The sequence below is a fragment of the Triticum urartu genome, chromosome 6A (genome assembly GCF_056163025.1).
Source record: "Triticum urartu cultivar PI428250 chromosome 6A, HENAU_Tu73, whole genome shotgun sequence".
NCBI classification, from domain to species: domain Eukaryota; kingdom Viridiplantae; phylum Streptophyta; class Magnoliopsida; order Poales; family Poaceae; genus Triticum; species Triticum urartu.
Genome location: NC_141878.1, coordinates 555,242,489 through 555,255,746, shown reverse-complemented (window position 1 = coordinate 555,255,746; position 13,258 = coordinate 555,242,489).

Sequence of the window (13,258 nt, the reverse complement as noted above, 5' to 3'; positions counted from 1 at the left end):
GGGTACGAAACCACCTCAAAGTTATTCTTTCCAATCAATCCGTTGGGCTATTCCTATAAGTGTCACAAACAGCCCTAGAGTTCGTACTAGAATAACACCTTAAGACACAAATCAACCAAAACCCTAATGTCACCTAGATACTCCAATGTCACCTCAAGTATCCGTGGGTATGATTATACGATATGCGTCACACAATCTCAGATTCATCTATTCAACCAACACAAAGGACCTCAAAGAGTGCCCCAAAGTTTCTACCGGAGAATCACGACGAAAACATGTGCCAACCTCTATGCATAGGTTCCCAATGTCATGAAACCCGCAAGTTGATCACCAAAACATACATCAAGTGGATCAATAGAATAACCCATTGTTACCACGGTTATCCCACACAAGACATACATCAAGTGTTCTCAAGTCTATAAAGACTCAATTCGATAAGATTACTTCAAAGGGGAAACTCAATTCATTACAAGAGAGAAGAGGGGGGAAGAAACATCATAGGATCCAAATATAATAGCAAAGCTCACGATACATGAAGATCGTATCATCTCAAGAACACAAGAGAGAGAGAGAGAGATCAAACACATAGCTACTGGTACATACCCTCAGCCCCGAGGGAGAACTACTCCCTCCTCGTCATGGAGAGCGCCGGGATGATGAAGATGGCCACCGGAGAAGGATTGCCCCCTCCGGTAGGGTGCCGGAACAGGGTCCCGATTGACTTTTGGTGGCTACGGAGGCTTCTGGCGGCGGAACTCCTGATCTATGTTCCGTTCTGGAAGTTTTAGGTCACGTAGGTATATATGGGTGCAGGAGGTACGTCAGGGGAGCCACGAGGGCCCCACGAGGCAGGGGGCGCGCCCCCCGCCCTCGTGGGCAGCTCCTGTATCTTCTGACGTGGGGTCCAAGTCCATCAGGTGTGTTTCCTTCCAAAAATAACTTCTCCAGTTGATTTCGTTCCGTTTCGACTCCATCTGATATTCCTTTTCTTCAAAACACTGAAATAGGCATAAAACAGCAAATCTGGGCTGGGCCTCCGGTTAATAGGTTAGTCCCAAAAATAATATAAAAGTGGATAATAAAGCCCATTATTGCCTAAAACAGTAGATAATATAGCATGGAGCAATCAAAAATTATAGATACGTTGGAGACGTATTAAGCATCCCCAAGCTTAATTCCTGCTCCTCCACGAGTAGGTAAATGATAAAAAGATAATTTTTGATGTGGAATGCTAGTTGGCATAATTTCAATGTAATTCTTCTTACTTGTGGCAAGAATATTCAGATCCATAAGATTCAAGACAAAAGTTCATATTGACATAGAAACAATAATACTTCAAGCATACTAACTAAGCAATCATGTCTTGTCAAAATAACATGGCCAAAGAAAGTTATCCCTACAAAATCATATAGTCTGGCTATGCTCCATCTTCACCACACAAAATATTTAAATCATGCACAACCCCGATGACAAGCCAAGCAATTGTTTCATACTTTTGATGTTCTCAAACGTTTTCAATCTTCACGCAATACATGAGCGTGAGCCATGGATATAGCACTATAGGTGGAATAGAATGGTAGTTGTGGAGAAGACAAAAAAGGGAGAAGATAGTCTCACATCAACTAGGCATATCAACGGGCTATGGAGATGCCCATTAATAGATATCAATGTGAGTGAGTAGGGATTGCCATGCAACGGATGCACTAGAGCTATAAATGTATGAAAGCTCAAGAAAAGAAACTAAGTGGGTGTGCATCCAACTTGCTTGCTCACGAAGACCTAGGGCACTTGAGGAGGCCCATCATTGGAATATACAAGCCAAGTTCTATAATGAAAGATTCCCACTAGTATATGAAAATGACAAAACAAGAGACTCTCTATATGAAGAACATGGTGCTACTTTGAAGCACAATATATGAGACTCGCTATATGAAGAACATGGTGCTACTTTGAAGCACACGTGTGGAAAAAGGATAGTAGCATTTCCCCTTTTTATTTTATTTTATTTTTTTATTTGGCCTTTCCTTTTTTTATTTGGCCTTTATTTTTTTATTTGGCCTTTCTTTTTTATGGCCTTTCTCTTTTTTATTTTTTTTGGGACAATGCTCTATTGAATGATGATCATAACACTTCTATTTATTTACAACTCAATGATTACAACTCAATACTAGAACAAGATATGACTCTATATGAATGCCTCCGGCGGTGTACCGGGATGTGCAATGAATCAAGAGTGACAAGTATGAAAGAATTATGAACGGTGGCTTTGCCACAAATACAATGTCAACTACATGATCATGCTAAGCAATATGACAATGATGGAGTGTGTCATAATAACCGGAACGGTGGAAAGTTGCATGGCAATATATCTCGGAATGGCTATGGAAATGCCATAATAGGTAGGTATGGTGGCTGTTTTGAGGAAGGTTATGGTGGGTTTATGGTACCGGCGAAAGTTGCGCGGTACTAGAGAGGCTAGCAATGGTGGAAGGGTGAGAGTGCATATAATCCATGGACTCAACATTAGTCATAAAGAACTCACATACTTATTGCAAAAATCTATTAGTTATCGAAACAAAGTACTACGCGCATGCTCCTAGGGGGATAGATTGGTAGGAAAAGACCATCGCTCGTCCCCGACCGCCACTCATAAGGAAGACAATCAATAAATAAATCATGCTCCGACTTCGTTACATAACGGTTCACCATACGTGCATGCTACGGGAATCACAAACTTCAACACAAGTATTTCTCAAATTCATAACTACTCAACTAGCATGACTCTAATATCACCATCTCCATATCTCAAAACAATTATCAAGTATCAAACTTCTCATAGTATTCAACACACTCATAAGAGAATTTTATTATTCTTGAATACCTAGCATATTGGGATTTTTAAGCACATTACCATGCTATTTAAGACTCTCAAAATAATATAAGTGAAGCATGAGAGTTCATCTATTTATTCAAAATAAAACTACGACCATGCTCTAAAAGATATAAGTGAAGCACTAGAGCAAATGACAAACTACTCCAAAAGATATAAGTGAAGATCAATGAGTAGTCGAATAATTATGCAACTATGTGAAGACTCTCTAACATTTAATAATTTCAGATCTTGGTATTTTATTCAAACAGAAAGCAAAGCAAAATAAAATGGCATTCTAAGAATAGCAAACATCATGTGAAGAAGTAAAAACTTAGGATCAACCGGTACTAACCGATAGTTGTTGAAGAAGAAAGGTGGGATGCCAACCGGGGCATCCCCAAGCTTAGACGCTTGAGACTTCTTGAAATATTATCTTGAGGTGCCTTGGGCATCCCCAAGCTTGAGCTTTTGTGTCTCCTTAATTCCTCTCATATCACGGTCTCCTTAAATCTCAAAAGCTTCATCCACACAAAACTCAACAAGGACTCGTGAGATAAGTTAGTATAAACCATTGCCAAAACCTTATCATACTATACTGTAGCAAATCCCTAAAATTATTATTAAACATTGAATACTAAATGCCTCTGCATATTTAATAGTACTATCCTCAAATAGAATCATTAAAGAAGCAAACATATGCAAACAATGCAAACATAACAGCAATCTGCCTAAACAGGATAGTCTGTAAAGAATGCTGCAACATCCATACTTCCCTAGCTCCAAAAATTATGAACTAAAATTCCCACTGTAGTAAATTTATCAGAGCTTAATATGAAAAAGGTTTCAACATTTTATCACATTCTGACTTTTCTAGGGAATTATTGCAACAGCGGTAAACTTTTTGTTTTCAAACAGCAACATGTATACTTGTAACATAGGCATAGTAAAGGCTATCAATGACACTTTTATTAAAATAAAAGATGCAAAACATTGTTCTAAATAACACCAATCAAATCCTAACAAAATAAATTGATGCTCCAAGAAAAACGCATATCATGTGGTAAATAAAAATATAGCTCCAAGTAAAGTTACCGATGAACGAAGACGAAAGAGGGGATGCCTTCCGGGGCATCCCCAAGCTTAGGCTCTTGGTTGTCCTTGAATATTACCTTGGGGTGCCTTGGGAATCCCCAAGCTTAGGCTCTTGCCACTCCTTATTCCATAGTCCATCGAATCTTTACCCAAAACTTGAAAACTTCACAACACAAAACTTAACAGAAAACTCGTAAGCTCCGTTAGTATAAGAAAATAAATCACCACTTCAAGGTACTATAATGAACTCATTATTTATTTATATTGGTGTTAAACCTACTGTATTCCAACTTCTCTATGGTTTATAAACTATTTTACTAGCCATAGATTCATCAAAATAAGTAAACAACACATGAAAAACAGAATCTGTCAAAAACAGAACAGTCTGTAGTAATCTGGATCAAACGTATACTTATGGAACTCATAAAATTCTCAAATAAATTGCTGGACCTGAGTAATTTATCTATTAATAATATGCAAAAATAATTAACTAAATAGCACTTTCCAAATAAAAATGGCAGCAATTCTCGTGAGCGCTAAAGTTTCTGTTTTTTACAGCATGATCAACAAGACTTTCCCCAAGTCTTCCCAAAGGTTCTACTTGGCACAAACACTAATTAAAAGCATAAAACCACATCTAAAAAGAGGCTAGATGAATTATTTATTACTAAACAGGATCAAAAATCAAGTAACAAAAATAAAGTTGGGTTGCCTCCCAACAAGCGCTATCGTTTAACGCCCCTAGCTAGGCATGATGATTTCAATGATGCTCACATAAAAGATAAGAATTGAAACATAAAGAGAGCATCATGAAGAATATGACTAGCACATTTAAGTCTAACATGCTTCCTATGCATAGGGATTTTGTGAGCAAAAAATTTGTGGGGACAAGAATCAACTTGCATAGGAAGGTAAAACAAGCATAACTTCAAAATTTTAAGCACATAGAGAGGAAACTTGATATTATTGCAATTCCTACAAGCATATGTTCCTCCCTCATAATAATTTTTAGTAGCATCATGAATGAATTCAACAATATAACCAGCACCTAAAGCATTCTTTTCATGATCTACAAGCATAGAAAATTTACTACTCTCCACATAAGCAAAATTCTTCTCATTAATAGTAGTGGGAGCAAACTCAACAAAGTAACTATCATGGGATTGAAAATTGAAATCAAGATGAAAAGTTTCATTGTTATTATTCTTCTTTAAAGCATACGTGTCATCACAATAATCATCATAAGTAGGAGGCATGCTATCATCATAATAAATTTTCTCATCAAAACCTGGGGGGGGGCAAAAAATATCATCTTCATCAAACATAGCTTCCCCAAGCTTGTGGCTTTGCATATCATTAGCATCATAGATATTCAAGGAATTCATACTGACAACATTGCAATCATGCTCATCAATCAAATATTTAGAGCCAAATATTTTATAGATTTCTTCTTCTAGCACTTGAGCACAGTTATCCTTTCCATCATACTCACGAAAGATATTAAAAAGGTGAAGCGTATGAGACAAACTCAATTCCATTTTTTATAGTTTTCTTTTATAAAATAAACTAGTGATAAAACAAGAAACTAAAAGACTCGATTGCAAGATCTAAAGATATACCTTCAAGCACTCACCTCCCCGGCAACGGCGCCAGAAAAGAGCTTGATGTCTACTACATAACCTTCTTCTTGTAGACGTTGTTGGGCCTCCAAGTGCAGAGGTTTGTAGGACAGTAGCAAATTTCCCTCAAGGGGATGACCTAAGGTTTATCAATCCGTAGGAGGCGTAGGATGAAGATGGTCTCTCTCAAGCAACCCTGCAACCAAATAACAAAGAGTCTCTTGTGTCCCCAACACACTCAATACAATGGTAAATTGTATAGGTGCACTAGTTCGGCGAAGAGATAGTGAAACAAGTGGTATATGGAAAGTAGATAAAGGTATTTGTAATCTGAAATAATAAAAACAGCAAGGTAGCAAGTGATAAAAGTGAGCATAAACGGTATTGCAATGCGTGGAAACAAGGCCTAGGGTTCATACTTTCGCTAGTGTAAGTTCCCTCAACAATGATAACATAATTGGATCACATAACTATCCCTCAACATGCAACAAAGAGTCACTCTAAAGTCACTAATAGCGGAGAACGAACGAAAAGATTATGCTAGGGTATGAAACCACCTCAAAGTTATTCTTTCCAATCAATCCGTTGGGCTATTCCTATAAGTGTCACAAACAGCCCTAGAGTTCGTACTAGAATAACACCTTAAGACACAAATCAACCAAAACCCTAATGTCACCTAGATACTCCAATGTCACCTCAAGTATCTGTGGGTATGATTATACGATATGCGTCACACAATCTCAGATTCATCTATTCAACCAACACAAAGGACCTCAAAGAGTGCCCCAAAATTTCTACCGGAGAATCACGATGAAAACATGTGCCAACCCCTATGCATAGGTTCCCAATGTCACAAAACCCGCAAGTTGATCACCAAAACATACATCAAGTGGATCAATAGAATAACCCATTGTCACCACGGTTATCCCACGCAAGACATACATCAAGTGTTCTCAAATCTATAAAGACTCAATCCGATAAGATTACTTCAAAGGGGAAACTCAATTCATTACAAGAGAGAAGAGGGGGGAATAAACATCATAGGATCCAAATATAATAGCAAAGCTCACGATACATCAAGATCGTATCATCTCAAGAACACGAGAGAGAGAGAAAGATCAAACACATAGCTACTGGTACATACCCTCAGCCCCGAGGGAGAACTACTCCCTCCTCGTCATGGAGAGCGCCGGGATGATGAAGATGGCCACCGGAGAAGGATTGCCCCCTCCGGTAGGGTGCCAGAACAGGGTCCCGATTGACTTTTGGTGTCTACGGGGGCTTCTGGTGGCGGAATTCCCGATCTATGTTCCGTTCTGGAAGTTTTAGGTCACGTAGGTATATATGGGTGCAGGAGGTACGTCAGGGGAGCCACGAGGGCCCCACGAGACAGGGAGGAGCGCCCTAGGGGGGTGGGCGCGCCCCCCACCCTCGTGGGCAGCTCCTGTATCTTCTGACGTGGGGTCCAAGTCCATCAGGTGTGTTTCCTCCAAAAATAACTTCTCCAGTTGATTTCGTTCCGTTTTGACTCCGTCTGATATTCCTTTTATTCAAAACACTGAAATAGGCATAAAACAGCAAATCTGGGCTGGGCCTCCGGTTAATAGGTTAGTCCCAAAAATAATATAAAATTGGATAATAAAGCCCATTATTGGCTAAAACAGTAGATAATATAGCATGGAGCAATCAAAAATTATAGATACGTTGGAGACGTATCAAGAGTCTGCTGATTTTGACCATCCCTCTGCAACCATCTTTTTCAGAGCAGATAACAGACGACATCTCGTTGACAATGATATGGTATTGGTTAGGCTGTTGTAAGCACGAGGAGCTCGACCAGCAAGCTCCGCCCAAGAACTAGCTAGTGCCATAGCAGAAATATGTTATGTTGTAGTTAACCATGGTGGAAGGAGGAATTGCGTTGATATTCCTTGGCACAAGCTCTTTTGTTTGCCGAAAGTGCAACAGTTATGTGCAGCCAACAATGAGATCGCAGGGTGATGTTTACACTCATAAAGAGGGCGCAGAATCCCGATCCCTCCCACTCCCAAAACCCGATGACCATTGTTTGGAGCATATAATATCCACTAACCGCACAAACTGCAGGTCTATCTACATCATTTGTTCCACTCAATGATTGACATACATACATGTTTATGCTCCACAATTAGACCTCTTCCAATGCAAAGGTGCTTAGATGAGGTGCTAAGTGCATTAAATACCTTAGCAACTCAACTCCTCAATGCATAGGTGCTTAACTTGTTGTTGCTAAGCACACTTTATTTAATGAGTTAGCACCTAAAGTCTTTCATGCATTGGCCAAATTGTTTCATTTAAGTGGTTTGCCTAGGTTCTCGTGCTTGGCATTGGTTCTTCTTGGGGTCACCAAAGTACTCTCTTCCCTTCTTAAATGTTGTGCTATGTCATTTTTTTGCTTATGTGGCATGCTTAGCACTTGTCCATGGTGGAGCACTGGGAAGAGCCTTATATAGCCTCGCCTATGCTTCACTTCCTTCTCGCGGCTATTGAGGTATGCTCAGTAGCCTTTCAATTTTTAGTCAGTACAATATTGAATACTAGATCTTTTTCTTGTCTAGTATTTGTACCGCCAATAGATAGTTATTCCATCAGTCTCACCAAACGAGTCGGTACTACTCCCTCCTTTCCGGTTTATTGGGACCCAGGGGAGGAACTAGGGTAAAAATGTCCTGGTGTCCCATGTACACTATATGTATTAATTTCAAGTAATAATATGTATAACGTTAACTACTTTGGACAAAGTTTCTTGCTTTTCCTGGAATGTGGATTTTAAGGCATGTGAGGAGTAGGTGAACGATACATTTACGCAAGAGATTGCAATCAACCATGAATATATTCAGGTGCGACAACGAAAATTCTTACCAAATAAAATGTCTCACTTGAAATATCATTGACAATTGAATAATAAATTGCCAAAGGCTTCAAGCTATGAATAAAATACCCTCAGGACTGAAAAATACTACATTCATCTGGGTTCCCTATAAAAATAAATAACTTAATTAGTAGCTATCAAATTAATATGTTTATAATGATGCATAAAATTAAAGAACCATATATCTTAAGTGGGGTTTTGCGTTCTTTTATGGCCTCAAAGCAGTCAATTGCTAAATCACTGGTAATTTTCAGAAATTTTGTTCATGCCACATGCCAACATTCTCATCATGTATTGAGGTGCTCCTTTTGAAACATTTCCATTTACTCCTCTATTTTGGCAATTATTTTTTTGCGATAAACTTCCAATCTATTCATTCTCAATCATGGTAGTACACGGCACGAGAGATAATACAAATTAAAACCGGGTCCGTGGACCACCTAGCGACGACTACAAGTACTGGAGCGAGCCGAAGATGCGCCACCAACATCACCCCTCCCTCACCGGAGCCGGGCAAACCTTGTTGTAGTAGACAGGCGAGAAGTTGTCGTGCTAAGACCCCATAGAATTATTTTTCCAATACGGGTGTATACCCAAGACCCATTGGATGTTTTTCGTGTCATCTTGTAGTTATGAAAACAACAAATGAGCATTGACTAAACTTCGAGACACAATGCGAATGGAGACCACCAGGAGGCATCTAGAACAGCTCTGCGATGCGCTGCCACTGTGGTAGAGGCACCGTCTTCCTGCGCCGATGAGTAGGGGGCATAGATATATAGCAACTACTACACTATGAGGGCAGCAGTTTAGCTCCCGAGCGCAAATGCTACTGTTATCTGGACCGTTTGGATTCCTTGGAATTTGCATTTCCTTTTCTATTTTGCTGGAAGCATGGATCATATACACAACAAACTTGTGATTGAGCATGCTCGGTTACGCCAATCTTTTGACGCCATCTACAAATTGTGTGGTTTCTTGTAGCTGTGGAAGCCGCTTAGCCGCGCTTCGTATCGCGCCGACATCGACTCGCCCGTGCCAGGTCTCTGCTCGTTGGTGCTTCGCCTGGCGCCACCTCGTCCTCCGCCATAGCCGGAGCCCGCTTAGGTGCCCTCCTATCTTCGCGCGCGGTGCAAGAAACACCTACCATGTTGCTGCTTTTGTTTACTTGTTAGGGACATCGTTTAAAGTAGTGATCGAAACGACCTTATAAAAGTTTATAGAGGGAGTACATTGGAGCAGAGCTTGTTAAAGACGACAGAAAGGGAAAGATGCAAAAAAAATCTTGTGGTTGATAGATATTTCCTACATTTTTTATTCTTGTCTTTTTTTATCCACGCCCTGCAAAATTAATTACAACATAAGTGCTCATGAGTATATGGAAGAGCTATGCCCTTAGCATGACCTTCTGCACCTTGTGTTCATGCTCTGTACTCTTTTGTTTTTCTCTTTGCGACTGATTGTGACTTGTGCTGATTCTAGCGGATGCTTTATTTATAAAGGACAACGCTAACGCCCACACGTGTGGTGAGAGCGAAACTCGCCCACACACCCTATAACACACAGATCGCGCCACGTCACCGCATGCATGCATGTGTGAATCTTTTTGGATTTTTAGTTTTTAAAATGTTTTATCTCTTAAATAAAAAATCCGATTGAAAATCCATTTTCACCATTAAATCCCTCGCGACGAGATCTTTGAAACTAGATCTCATATCAATATATTTCGACGAAATTTTTTTGGGTTAAAAGTTGCCATGTCCATTGCACACGAATTGCCATGGTGTTTACACTGAAGTTGCCATGATATGTTTCAGCTATTTTCTTCTATATTTAAAAGTAAATTTTGATATTTATAAAACGGGGAATTAAAAAACTAGACTTGCCATGAACCATAAACTAAACTTGTCATGATACATGCACTTAAAATTGCCATGGTTCATACAAAAAATAATTTTCATGATCAAAGTACCGGAGTTGACATCATCAAAATACTAAAATTACCGTGCTCTACAAACTGAAATTGCCACATGGCAACTTTATTTTAAACACTATGGCAACTACAGTGTAAACATCATGGCAATTTTTGGGCAAAAAAATCGTCAAAACATATCAATATGGGGTCTAGTTTTGAAGATCTCGTTGAGACGGATTTAATGGTGAAAACGGATTTTTAATTTAATTTTTTAATTAGGAGATAAAACATTTTTAAGCCGAAAACCAAAAAGATTTCTGCTGATGTCATCTGTTCACATGTGGCAAAATGAGTGGTAAAAAAGGCGTGTGGGCGATGTGCAAGATGTCACACGTGTGGGCGTTAGTTTCTTCCTTTATAAAACGGGTCGTAAAGCCTTTTTCGGTATACACAAGGAATAGAAGGTTCGCGGTCAAATCATGCAGGTCTGCAAGCCTTTTTCGATATACACAAGAAATAGAATGTTCTTGGTCAAATCATGCAGGTCTGCTGGGACCAGGCGAAGTAAATGCATGTCCCAATAATGTCTTTCGGCTTTCTATTTTCCAATTTTCTCCGCTGGAGTTCTCCCTCATCTCACATTTCTGATTTCTCTCGATCACTCACATGCGACGAGTGATGTTTACCAGCAAGGCAACTACGTCAGGCGAGCACCAACAAGATATGATGGTATTAATGAAGCGGGGAACCACAGGTAGGCGGTTGTTTGTGTGCATCGATGTGGCTCAGAAAGTGCTCGTATCCGTCTCTCAACGGTGGCGAACATAGTGTGTGAGGATCCGACGTCTCCCCAGAACCCGGCGACCACAATGCTTGGATCCGAAATTTCCCACTATCGCGACATCTATCCCAACGCTCTTCGTCCGTGTGATGGGCGAGGCCTTGTAGGTTGCCGCTCGGTGGAACTGGAGCACACACGGCGGCCGCCAGTCTAATAAGGACGTCGATAGTGAGGAGTTTTCCCATGGATGCCTCATGTGCTTGGTGTTTGTTAAAGATTTGTTCCAGATCTTGTAATTGGTAATTGCTAATCTCTCGATCTTCATCTTGTTTTTGCTCTGAATGGTATCTGACGAAAGAATGTTCGGTTAAGAGTGAATTCCGGTTTTTACCCCACATTTTGACATTTTTGGCACTAATTACCCCATTTAGCGGGATTTCATCTGTTTTACCTCATTTAGCAAAAGTGTTGCCACAATTTACCCCGTTCTAAATTTTGTGTGTTCTGACCAGCTGCCATGCCACGTCCACAGTTTTGTCCTGCCTATTTTTCTCCCTACTCAACTTGTTTCCAGTTTGAAGTATTCTGATGGGACGACTATACTTGATCAGCATGGCATATTACCATTGAATAAATTATCGGAGAAATTGTTACTGTTATAATTTGAAATCATGTATGTTTTTCTTTGGTTATCATATACGACCCTAAGTATGCATGGTTCTATGGATTAGATTAAAGTTGTGTAAATATACTACTTTACTAACTCTGATACACCTACATATCTAAATATCTAGGTAGCAAATATGTTGACCGGTAGAGTGTTAATACATGCACAAGTGATAGCATTTGTTGCTACTTGCTATCTGTAAAGGAATTTTGGATATTTGTATCTTACAATGCATGCTGAAACATGTGTATTTACCTTATTAGAGTAGATTATGATTTATGATGATTGCAGCCACTAATACATTTTTTTCTTGCACAAAGAGGATGTCAACCAAGATGTGGAGTGTTAGGCATATTTTACATGTCCGTGGATAAAAGAATCCAAAGCCAGAGATGATTGAGAGGGACTTCATTAGTTATTTTGATATAAAGGAGAAGATCGAGGAGTTGGCTTCCAACCCTTGGGACACCGTTTATTATCAGAAGAAGGTGGCCAACGGGAACTGCATGGTTGAGTTAACAAATGATGGGGGCATGATGAACATGCTATATGAATTCGACGCTTATACGGAAATCAGTTTGCATGTTTGATTGGGGGCGAGCAACGCAAATGAGAAGCCATCGAAGGGGAACGTGGCACACGGGCGACTTGGACGTTGTGCGTTGGATGTGACGCGAGCGACCGCCATCGGGCGGAGGCGGTCGGGAGAAGCTGCGCGGCCTGGCTCAACAGTGAGAAAAATAGCCATGAAAAACCACTGACGTGGCATGCTAGTTGGACCTAACAATTATGACCGACCGGTTAGAATGTGCACAAAACTTTAAACATGTTAAATTGTGTCAAATTTTTTGTTAAATGGAGTAAAACAGATGAAATTCGCTAAATGGGGTAATTAGAGTCAAAAATGTCAAAATAGGGGGTAAAAGGCGGAATTCACTCTTCGGTTAATCACAGGGATAGTCTGAAAAACAAATGTCAACTCGGGCTAATCCTCCCATCAGCTATGTGTTAGCACCTGCATTCACCATACTAACGGGGGGCTAATGGTGTTGTTTGGTTACAAGTTTCCCTTTAAATGTTCATCTTCTAGTCATTGTGTCTAGCTTGCAGTTTGAGACCGAAACACCATGCATACAGACATCGCCATGATGGCTGTGGCCCAACCATTGTCCGTGGTTCAGTGCAGTCGCATGTGGCATAATATTCTAACGACTAGAAATAAAAATATATTTTTTGAAACAAGGCAAAATATTTGTCATTTGATTGATTAAGAAGAAGAGTTTGTAAGACACACACCGCCACACCGGCACAACACAAACGAATTACTCTTGCGGCATTACATTACCCAAATGCTTGGCACCCGCAATAGCCAGTGATGCTTCTTCCTTTATACCACGAACT